The following is a 12568-nucleotide window of genomic DNA, read 5'->3' as shown; positions in this document are numbered from 1 at the left end:
GTGAGATCATGGGTGATATGCGGCCAGTGGGATGATAGGCTGTGTGACAGCCATTCTAGAGATTGGCATAGTTATAGCGCCAGCTCATTTAGTTGGGTTCACACTATAGAGAATCCTAGTATGTATTTGGTTGAGTACCTTTTCATATGGTGTACTCCTATCTTTGTATATGGTGTGTTGAGTGTTGTGTGAAGAAGAAGAAGATTTTCAGCCTCTCACCTTATGTGTTCTCTTTTAGGGTTCTCTTTTAGGGTAAATTTCCCAATCTTTTCTTGAGTCAAGTCTCATCACCCTTGGAAAACGGGATGAACTTGAACTCTCAAAGGACAAAGGAAAAAATTCTAAGTCCCGAGTTAAAATCCTTTTCTTGAGTCAAGTCTCATCACCCTTGGAAAACGGGATGAGCTTGTAGAATCAGAGTACTGATAACATAACATACTTTCTTGTTCACAAAGCCTCAGGACTTTTAGGTTTTTCAATACTATACAAGCATCCTCATCTTTTGTAGTACACCGAAAGAATGCTCCTATCAATCATGTCTCATGTGAAGAACCGGATGGTGCTCGGCTCGGGTGTGAAGCTTGAGGATCCTCCACTAGACATGTTAGAATTCCAAAGACAATGTGCTAAGTCTCCTTGGGATGCTGCAACAGTTGCACTGGGAGGGTTGGCCCACGATGGCGAGCAAGGTACCAATTGTGAGGTTGGAGTGTCCCAAATGTCAGAGGAAGAGAGTAACCTTCCGAGGGCGAAAGTGTTGAAGTATGCACATGTGGAAGCATAAACAAGGAAAGAGAGAGTGCAAAGGAGAGAGAGAGAGAGGGAGAGCTTGTTGACAAGATCACCTTTTATTATAGCATGAAGCTTTTACAATGGCAATAGCGAGCAAGAGAGTGTTGCAATTGTGCTAGGATTGGATGACTAAAGTCAATATGAGGAGGCCCCCTATATAGTGATGCAGGGAAGCTGGATGACTGCATGTAGAGCTGGCCGACAGCCTCACGACCTACTAAAAGGAGAATAAATGGATAAAACCCAATAAATAGGCATGGCCCCAAAACACTGAGATTCACAATATTCTAACACCCCCTTTGCAGCTCATAGTGTGCAAGAGTCTGAAGAAGATAATCTGATGAAGATGCAATCATGGACCCTCCAGTACTGCAGATACCGGAATCACTTCGGAGAGAGCACCCACCAACCTATTTCCTCGAAACACAATGCCAACACGAACAACAACTAAATTTTCTTGGCTCCGAATTCCCACACCAGTGTGTAGTGAACTCCAAGAATAAAATGATGAGATGGTGGACACACTGTGCCCATAATTGTCACAGGCGGACACATGAATACAGAAAACTAGTGGCCCCAAATCACAGCATACATTCAACATCTATCACAACGTGAGCTCATATGAATCAATACATCTGTCAGGCATCATAAACATATACATCTTGAAACCACATAAGATAATCTTGCACATGATACAACACTAGGGGCTGAAGATGTGGCATCCCCCCCCCCCCCACCCCCCCGCGCAGAGGTATCTTTATTACCAATAGAGTGATCTCTTGTACAAGATGCGGGTGCTTGGGAGTTGCACTCCTCTGCCAGCTCCAGATTTATCCAAATCTGTGGGAAAAAAAGTAATACAAGCTCTCGGTCTCCAACTAGAACAAAGCAGTCACCAACTGCTCAATAAAGGAAGCAAACCCTCGGTCACCAACCAAGGCCAAAGCAGTCACCAACTGCCAAGCCCAACTAGGGCCAAACAGTCACCAACTGCTCCCTTGGTTTCACGGCTGATCCAAATACTGTACTCACTAGAGCAATTTCCCTTGCATGAGTCCAGTTAACTCACTAGGGTCACCAACCCTTGCATGAGTGCATAAATTCAGTAGTCACAATCACCAACTCATAGTCACAGGGAACGGAAGGGACGGTAGCTTGGGACGTTGTCTCGGGACGCGTCAGAACGGGGACGGAAGGGGATGGTCGGACGTCCCCTTGGAGGCGTCCCTCACAAGGGATGGGGGACAGGGACGGCTGCTGGCAGGGAACGTTGTGGGGGACGGACCTGTGGGGGGTTGGCAGGGAGCCGTTGTGCCTTGCAACGGTCATTTTTTTGCCCGTTTTCTAGCAGTTTTTGGCTGTTTAGGTGGCCGTTTGGGGACGCCTTCCCCTCTTGCCACTTGGGCCTTGAGGCTTGGGCCTTGGCCCTTGCCTGTCTCTCTTGCCTTGGCCTTTGAGGCTTGGCTGGTGGTCGTGGATCTGGAGGAGTTGCAGTTCTTTTTAGAGAGGAGCTTCAGCCACTCATCCATGTTATGCGCCGTGATGAGAGCGCGAGGTACATGTGGGTCAGAGTGAGGGCAGATGAGGGTAGACCCCTATACATTGCTATATGTTACTTTCCACCCAGCACATCTCATTATGTAGCGCCCAAGGAGCAATCTCCATATATGATTCTAGATGAGGACATATGGGAGTTCTCCAGAGAGGGAGATGTTATCATACTTGGGGACTTTAATGCTTGAACGGCTCAGTACCAAACCTCCTTCTTTGACACTTCGGAGGAGATGTTGAGAGAGATAGATGTGGAGGAGATGTGTTTGACTCGGTGATCACAGGATGAGGTGGAGTGTACTGAGTATGGGAGATACCTCTTGGAGATGGGGACTGCACATGGGCTGGCCATTTTAAATGGCCTAGAGAGGTATCCACTTGCCAGTGGCTTTACTTGCTTTCCACACAGACATGGGGCCAGCACAGTGGATTATGTTCTAGCCTCGCCAACCTTCATCCTGAGTATCTTGGATTTTGCGATTGGCCCCAGGCCCATCGGAGTTACGGTGGATCATGCACTTCTCTCCTTTACGGTGGATTTCCACGACAGTACCCGCCATGTTGGGCAATCCTCCTATCACCCGAGATATACGTTCTGTAGAGAGACTGATGGAGTATACACCGCAGAGATCTACAGCTTGTTGAGTGCAGAGGATCCACAGAGGCCATTAGCAGAGCTCACACAGATCCTGACAGAGGCTTTACATACAGCTGCAGCAGCGACGGCCTTCCCACACACGCAGCCCACAGTACGACCACGTCCTGGGAGCATGCCCCAGAATAGTTGGTATGATGATGACTGTAGGGAGCTCAGAGCCCGGCTACAGAGAGAGGTGGCCACAGGTGTTACTACATATAGACAGTCACGCATCATCTTCCGATCCCTCATTCGGCGGAAGAAGAGAGCATTCTTAGCTCGGCTGGAGAGAGACATCTATCAGTTGTTTTTGAGTCAGGATTCTGGGGAGGCCTGGAGATTGCTTAGGGAGCACCCCCCGCCTCCGGCCATTACCTCTCCAGATACATGGGGCGAATATGCAGCCTCCCTCTACACAGTACCATGGCAGCCACCACTACCGACCCTCCAGAGCCTTGTCCACCCACTTCTACCTTCTTCACAGCAGAGATGGTGAGGAGGGCCATCAACAGGGAGGGCACAGGATCATGAGGGCATTGTAGCCGAGCATTTCATACATGCTAGAGATATGATTGTAGACTTGCTAGCTCTCATGTTTAATAGAGCCATGTGTGAGGGGTTTCCTGGGACTTGGAGTACTTCCACGATTGTGCCGGTACTCAAGTCTGGAGATCCGAGCCTGCCGACTAACTACCGCACCATTATGATTGGTCACTCGCTGGCCAAGCTCTGTGCCTCTATTCTTGAGCAGGAGTTGAGTAGATGGGCTCAGGGACAAGGGGTCCAAGCTCAGGGACAAGGGGTCCGAGCTCAGGGACAGGCTGGTTTTAGGAGGAGATTCTCTACTTTGGATCATATCTTTACCCTCAGGGCTATCATTGAGGAGGGCAGAGCACATGGGAGGAGGATCTACTGTGGCTTTGTGGATTTCCGCAAGGCCTTTGACATAGTGCCCAGAGCTAGACTGATGCGCAGGCTGCAAGACTTGGGGGTTCCATGTGAGCTCATTTGGGGTATTATGGCACTTTATGAGACAGTAGTTGGGCAGGTGCGGACTTCAGAGGGTCTCTCCCAGCCAGTACACTCCACTATAGGGGTGAAACAGGGCTGCCCGCTCTCTCCGACTCTATTTGGACTATACATTGATGAGATCTCTGATTATATTGGGACACGAGAGGACAGAGGAGCCCAGTTGGCTGGCACTTGGATACCCCTGCTCTTATATGCTGATGATATTGTGCTTATAGCAGACTCATCAGAGGGTATGTAGAGGCACTTGGGTACTTTACATGCTTATGCACAGGACAGTGGGCTCTCAGTTAACCTTGGTAAGACCAAGGTTATGGTGTTTAACACTACAGCTCAGTAGGTTTGGAGATCAGCGCCTATTTTCACATATGGGCAGGAGACAGTGGAGTATGTTGACTCATACACATATCTTGGAGTGGTGTTCACTGGGCCCACATTTTCCATGAGGGGGGCAGCAGAGGCCAGATTGACTAGAGGATATGTAGCACTAGGAGGTCTAGAGAGGATGTGCTCACAGGTACAGTTTCAGGAGCCACGCACTAAGCTGTGGCTTTTTGACACGCTAGTCACATCGGCTATGCTATATGGAGTACAGATCTGGGTGCCTAGCCTAGATCATCACAGTCGATCAGGATGCACATACGATGGATATCGATGGAGAGACCGCTTGTGTCCATGATCTTCAGGATGATTCGGGCTAAGGCCTCGGTACCCCATGAGATTATTAGAGCCGAGATGGGAGCACCACTGATTGTAGTCGAGGCTCTTGCCAGATCAGTGTCCTTCATTCATAGCACCTGGGAGCTTCCCCGACACCGGTATGCACGACTTGCTTTAGAGTCCTCTCATCAGCTAGCCATGGACGGAGACACTTCATGTTGGTATGCGTAGATAGCATCCTGGTTTGACCTCCACGGGTTCAGTTTAGACAGACTTCCACCCTTCCAGTACTCTCTCGAGGCACCCTCTCTCACCTTGACACATTCTGAGATTAGTAGAGCCATCAGACAGGACCTCATTCAGTTGGACACTAGGAGGACATGGCTAGAGCCCTCACAGGAGTTGGGGACGAAGATGGCTTTCTATAGAGACCTCCGCACCACTGAGGATGGCTTTATACTTAGACCGAGCTACATGGATACCCATCTGTCTCATGGATTGAGGTGCACCATTGGGCAGATCCGCACCTCTTCACATCAGTTAGAGATAGAGACAGGTAGATTTAGAGGCATACCTCCAGGGGACAGGATTTGTCAGATTTGTTGGATAGAGCCAAAGACGGAGGAGCACTACATCGCTGCACAGCATATTATGAGATTCGAGGGCGCTACCATTGCCTTTTCAGAGAGGGATTTGGACCACTAGCTAGAGTCATGGACTATTGTGATCAACGATGCTTGGGTTTTTATCTCCTGGAGATCCGCAGGCTCAGAGAGTCCATTATCAGGAGAGCAGACGCCCGACTGGTAGGGAGTCCACACAGAGACAGATTACTGACTTCTTTAGAGGGACTACCCGGGAGGACACACAGCCGACAGCCCAGCAGTGGGCACCCCGTGGGACTCTAGTTGAGAGAGCTATCTAGTTGGGCAGATCTAGATGCCCGAGGGTTCGTGGATCCTCACATCCGAGACGGTGCCTACACCGGAGGATTTAGAGCATCATTGCGAGGCATCGGGCTCGTCCGACCAGGCATCTCACTATGGCAGATATCCAGGTCATCCGGCAGAGACCCATGCTAGAGCTCCTAGGATGATTACGACTCCAGCCATATACTGTTGTACTCATTGTCACTTTTGTACTCCCCCATATTCATGTATTCAGGTATCCATGTACTCATGTACCCCATTTTGACTAGTAGCATTAGCTTCCCCCCTACTGATGTATTGTGGGGCTCTCTTTTCTTTTCCAGACAGTGTATCAGATGTCACATGGTTGTAACTTTGGTCTCATAGGTCACTTTGGCCTTTTGAAGACGTTAATATAACATTTCATTTCATTTCATTTCTAGTCTCTTGAGTCTTGAGTCTTTGGCACTTTGCAAGTTTGCTCATTACTCAAGCCAGCCTCAAGCTTCAAGTGGCAAGCCACACTCTATGAGTGTATCTACTCTCTCTAGTCTCTTCCTCAAGCTTCTTCCAAGTTCCAAGTTCCAAGCCTCTCACACAAGGCCATAGTCACAGGGGACAGAAGGGACGACAGCTTGGGACGCCGGGACGCCGGGACGCCGTCTTGGGATGCATTAGAAATGGGGGACGGAAGGGGATGGTCGGCGGACGTCCCCTTGGAGGCGTCCCTCACAATGGACGGGGACGGCTGCTGGCAGGGAACGTTGTGGGGGAAGGACCTATGGGGGGACGGCAGGGAACTGTTGCGCCTTGTAACGGTCATTTTTTTTGCCCGTATGGGGGGATGGCAGGGAGCTGTTGCGCCCTGTAACGGTCGATTTTTTTGCCCGTTTTCTGGCCATTTCTGGCTGTTTAGGTGGCCGTTTAGGGACGCCGCCTCCTCTTGCCACTTGGGCCTTGGCCCTTGCCTCTCTCTCTCGCCTTGGCGTTTGAGGCTTGGCCCTTGCCTCTCTCTCTTGCCTATCTATATAAGAATAAGGCTACAAGGCTACAAGCACACACACACACACCTTCAAGCAACTCTCTCTCTCTCTAGTCTCTTGAGTCTTGAGTCTGACACTTTGCAAGTTTGCTCATTGCTCAAGCCTCAAGCTTCAAGCGGCAAGCCACACTCTATGAGTGTATCTACTCTCTCTAGTCTCTCTCCCTCAAGCTTCTTCCAACTTCCAAGTTCCAAGCCTCTCACACAAGGCTCTACTCTCTAGACTCTCTCTCTCTCTCACCTCTCCCTCAAGCCTCTTGAGTCTTCCAACTTCCAAGCCGCTAGGTTCTCACACAAGCACTCTAGTCTCTAGTCTCTCTCCCTCAAGGCTCAAGGCTCTCTCTCTCTCAAAGCTCAAGGCTCAAGCCATCTTCAACTATGGCATCCTCCTCACGTGCCAAGGCTTCCCGTAGAAGGATGATGGGATGGACATGGTGGGGAGGAGGTTAACTACACCCCATCCGCTCATGGAGGCGGTTCTCGGCCATGGGCATGCAAGCTTTGCCCGTACCGGCGAACGGGTGGCGTCGACAAAGTGCGAGCCCACCTTTTGCATGAGAGTGGGCATGTGGTGCGGTTTTGCACGAATGTCACGCCCGAAAAGAGATGGAAACTTCTTGACAAGCTTGCCGTCTACGAGGTGGTCGAAGCAGCAAGAAGGACACCACGAGTGGCCGTGGATCTCGCGACGATGGGGAGACGAACTCAAGCCTCTACGATGGAGTCATGTGGTGGATCGGGATCATGCACGCCATCCATCCATGATGCCGGCACCCTCCATCTCCACGGCCTCTCAACCCTTGTGTGGCCCATGGCGATAATCTACACTTGGGGAGAATTGGAACCCCAAGTTGAAGGAGGAGGTGGATATGGCAGTGGCCCGCTTCTTCTTCCACGACCACATTGCCTTTCAAGCGGCTAGGTAAGTGCAATCGATCATTGCCAATTGATCATTCATGTTTTCATCATATTAGTCCCCTTCTCATTAGTAAATTGCTTTCTTGAATCGGTCGGAATACTTCAAGGTCATGGTTAAGAAGATCAGGGAGTATGGCTCAACCTATACGCTCCCCTCATCCGAGAACTTGGGCACTACATTGCTCGAGATGGAGAAGTGCATTGTAGAGCAAGTGGCCGACAACACAAAGCGGCAATGGGAGAGGAACGGAGTCTCCCTCATTGTGAATGGATGGAGCGACACCCGCCCGCAAGAGGAGTATTCATGGCGTGGTTGCATTTTCCCGTGGAGAGATGTACTTCATCTCATCTCATGATGCATTCGGCACCGGGAAGAGCGTGGATATGCTTGTGGCGGAGTGTGTAAGCCCAGCGAGGCGTGCAGTGATGACAGACTCAACTACATGTCCAAGAGATAAAAATATAAAGAGAGAGGGGAGAGAGAAAAGGGAATGGGGATCTTGCACAGTACACCACATTGAGCGAGGAACAGGCCCCGCTCCCTTTCAGGAATTTATTCAGGAACAATCCACGGGAACGCTGGCCAGGATCAATACAATCAATGAATGCAAAACAAACAAATATGCCGATGTAGGATATCCAAGTTGATGTCGACGCACAAGATCTCTGATGTCCAGCACACCACGGGAATGACCCACAAGTACCTCTCACCGGGCTAGTACCAGATCCAATATCCAAATCCAATGGATCCCAAGTCCAATGAATCCAAATCCAAGTCCAAGTCCAAGTCCAAAATCCAAGCTCCATGTCTAAGCTCTGTGTTCCATGTTCACGTCCAAGCTTCATTCCCAAGCTCTATGTCCAAGTTCTTCATGTCTATGCTCAAGTTCAAGCTTCCATGTCTAAGCTCTAAATCCACTCGCTCATCCCATGAATAATCCTCACAATTCCTATAGCCTTGTCGATGATGAAAACCCTAGAGAAGCTCTTTCTGGAAAGAAAATTGATATAAAACCTGTTTTAATGGTTTTTGGGCAATCAAAACCTCCAAAAAGTAGTTTTTAGGGTTTTTGAGCAATTTTAGGGTTTTTGAAAATTTTAGTCCGTACAGTCCGTACAACTGTACGGATCTGTACAGTTGCACAGAATGATGGTGACGTGGCACTGCAGTTGCTGGAGGCGCTTTGAAATCAACAGGTAGCGATGAAAAACTCCATGATTTGGTTCATAGATGATGATGAAAAAGATAACCTCCATGCTTGAATAAAGATGGCAATGCGATGAAGAGGTTCTTCTTCAACTTGATGCTCAAGAGAGGCTCATGCTTCTTTTATACTTGGGGAAGCCTTGCTTTTTGCCAAAAAGTAATGCTTTTGTTTTGCTTTTGTCTTTTTATTAAATATTACTAATAACAGCCAAAGTTCTTGACTTGTGCCTTTACAACTTCAGGGCCTTGCTTTTTGGCCCTAGAGCTGCTTTTTGAGAAAGCGGCTTTTAGCCTTTTGGTCTAGTTTAGTCTCCTCTTTCCAATGGTGCCCTTGGCTCGTGGATCAATCCTGTTTGACTTTTTGCTTTTTCTTGCTTTTTGACCAAGAATGGTGCTTTTTCTTAATCAATCCTTATGGACCCTGTCCCCACGTCTTCTTCCACCTGTCTGGTGTCCGGGCATGGATTTCATTATGTGAAATAGAGCTAGGAGGGCCAAATAGTTACATTCCCTCCCTCTTACATCGCAGTTGTCCTCAACTGCGGACTACAAGTGTTTCAAGCACATCCATATGTTCCATGTATATCCGTGTGTTCCAAGTACAGGAAGTACTTCCATATGTTTGAAGGTACTAGCTCCATTTGGTGATCTTGTGCATCTGGTCTTTCCCCATATCTGTGGTGTCATCTGCTCATCTAGCAATATCTCAATGCCTTTTCTTTGACGGATGTCCTTGTTCTTGATGGTACATCTTCATGGCCTGTCACATGTGTTAGATAAAATAAATGCAGACTTACCTCCTGCAAAAACTAGACACAAGCTAGTCAACAAACAAGTATGTATCATTCGCGTCTATTGGGTATTCTAGGTACTGGCGAGGTAGTTTGGAGCCCAGTGGACTATCACATGCCATAAATCCAAACATTGCCCATACATCAAAAACAACACACAAAGTCAAAGAAATTCAAACATACATCAGTATGCAATGCACAAGTAATGATCCTCCTGTTCATGGATTGTCCTGTCTGGTTGCATCGAAACCGTGCTGAGCCATCTGGTCACTAGGACCGCTCAGACTTTTCCTCAAGGCCATTTGATCATTGGGACCGCAGTCATCTGGGCCATTTGGTTGCAATGACCACGCGACTACAAAATCCAATAGTCATTTGGGCCATCTGTCAATGACCGCCCGACTGCGAAGTCCAATATATCTAGCATCGTTGTCGTCCAATGGGTCATCTGGCATCGTTGCCTCCCATATACAATGTCACGATTGTGACTAACTCTCTAAATCTCTCCCTAATTACTCCTTAATCCCTAATTAACTGTAAAGACACGTGTGAAGGGTCACACCCTTGCACATGGGTCACTATCAAAAGACATGTCTATTTATTAAAAGACACATTCCTAAGTCCAAAGGACATAACCATTGATGCAAGAGCCACACCCCTTCCCAGGGACGTGTCTCTTCAGTTGTACCCTTTTAGCCTCTATTCAAGAAAGGCTCCCCGTCTCAATGCAATCACTTAGTCTTTTCCTGCAGTATTTGTCTTATGTTCATTAATTAAGTCTTAATCATGTTAATAAAGCTATAAAAGCTTTATAGTGGTATCAAAGCAAACTTTTTCCGCCCTCAACATGCCCAAACCTTAACCCTAACCCTAATCCTAAAATCAGTCCGCCCAAACCCTAAAATTGGGTGTAGCAAGTGTTGAATGGAAGAGCAGGAAAGAATGCCCCATCAAATTCAGCTCCAAACTCCTGATTTTTGCTGATTAATTTTGGGCCAGCCATATGCAGGAAACTCTTGAATAAAGGCAAGACAAGAAGCAACCCTTCAATCCGGAGGCTTACCTCTTCAGCGGCACCCTTTCATGGACATGCACCCCTCCCATGAGTACTCGTATCCCTTCGTGGATATTCCTCCAGTCGGCTGCCGTTGAGAAGCGCACGTTGATTTGCTGATTTTTTATTTAAAAAAAAAGGCAAACACACATCATACCCACACCTAAAGGATATGCCTCTAAGGCTTTAATTGCCACGTATACAAAAAAAAAAAAACATAATAAACAAAACCCTCTCGAATCGGTGCCACCTATCTCAGGAATCGGCGCCAATGGCCGTTCTCTTGCATTTTTCAGCCACCCTAGATGCTTAGCTGATCTTTTCGGACGATCAGCCACACTGGGACTGAGACACGGCCCAGACTCCGTAAGGAGGCAGCAGTGGGGAATATTGGACAATGGGCGAGTGCCAGCCTGCAGCCGTCCCTCTTCTCCACAGATTCAGTACTCCTCAGCCCCCTTCATCGTTTGCTGCCTGCTGTCCACTCCCGTTGCTTGGACCAGCTGCTTGTAGTTGCAGATTTTCGTTGTATTACGGGCAACCATCTCCTTGGTGCTTCTCCTATAGCAACAATATTATTTATGGCAATCCTCTTTAGGTGTGATTTTTCCATTTTATTGGGCATTAAAATCTCACATAAGGTGGAGTATTAGAATATCAGTAACCTTCCACTTCATTCTTTTGTGGGCTCTCCACTCATCAAGGACCAATATCACTTTTTACGGGTTTAAGAGCACCTCCCAGATCACGTGGACACACATTACTCTCTTCTCTCTGACGGCTTATGGCAGAGGAAACTTATGATTTCAGTTATTTACAGGATACACCCTCACAGTTCATAGTGCCCTCTCCTACCCGTGTTTCTCCACCAGTCTTAGCCCCTGTTCCAGTGAGTGTGCCCCCCTCTTTATAGCCCACTCATTACCGTGTTTAGATAGCCACACCGACTCCTCACCTCCGAGAGTTCTCTGTGTGGGTGATCCGTGTTCGTACTTCTGCACAGGATTTGGATCATTAGTGTTTTATACTCAAACGTCATCCTTATCCGGGCGCTATTCTTCCCGAGTGCAACATCATTTTTCATGAATATTGCACCATTTTTCATGAATATTACACTATTCACGGTGCGCCCTTCTACACCAGATTATACATCGTTGACACTAGTAGCTGCCCCTACCTTTGTACCTTCTTCTCCTGTAGCAGACTCTCGTGCGAGCCCAGTCCCAGAGGATCGCCCTCATTATACTGGATGGTCCATAGTCGCTTCACCAGCACGTAGCCTCTCCTCACAAGATTTACAGATGCCACACCCTCCAGCTGATGGTTCTTACTAGAGCCCAGTGGCGTCATCAGCAGCAAAAACCCCCAGAGCCTCGTCATCGTGCAGCCTCTACATCAACATCTTCTCTCATGGCTGAACCTGTTGACACATCGGCTCCTCGAGAACGGCAGCAAGCTTTGCAGCAACTTCACCAGTAGTTCCAACAGCAACTCCAGGAGTCCATGGCATCCTTGGCTTCATAGATCCAACAGCTCCACACGGATCGCCACTCCCACACGAGTTCCGTACCAGCAGCAGATGTTTCAGCAACAGTACCAGCAGACGAAGATGTCATTCCTTCCGAGGTAGAAGTCGCGACCTTAAAACTCTTTATCGTCTTTTACAAGCCAGTAAAACAAAGAAATTGGAAATTAAACCCCCTGAATCTTATGGTGCATCTTAGACCAATGGCTCTACAAACTGCGGTTATACTTTGAAACCATGATTTCTGATTCCAAAAAGTGATTTTTTTGGTATCCCTCCTCAAAGACACTGCTTTATTGTGGTGCCAACGACGACAGCACGCCGGAAAATCGGTTACAATGTGGGAAAAATTCGAGCGGGTCCTCTGTAAGTAGTTCATACTTGCCAATGTCGATTTCCAAGCTCGTACTCGCTTACGCCATTTGGACCAAACTGGTTCCTTGGCCTCTTATAT

General features: G+C 48.1%; 1 protein-coding gene and 1 pseudogene across 3 annotated transcripts in view; both read left to right on the top strand.

The window, feature by feature from the left end:
• The window catches only part of LOC147619814 (uncharacterized), a 61507-nt gene that overhangs the window by 8171 nt on the left and 40768 nt on the right, over positions 1 to 12568 (top strand). The window lies entirely within an intron of this gene.
• Positions 4323 to 5630, top strand: LOC147619815 (uncharacterized; annotated as a pseudogene).

This window comes from Cibotium barometz, chromosome 32 (genome assembly GCF_041138505.1).
Source record: "Cibotium barometz isolate CiBa-2024 chromosome 32, ASM4113850v1, whole genome shotgun sequence".
In the NCBI taxonomy this organism is placed as follows: Eukaryota; Viridiplantae; Streptophyta; class Polypodiopsida; order Cyatheales; family Cibotiaceae; genus Cibotium; species Cibotium barometz.
Note: the sequence above shows the minus strand (reverse complement) of the source record. Positions and strands in the feature narration are given on the sequence as shown.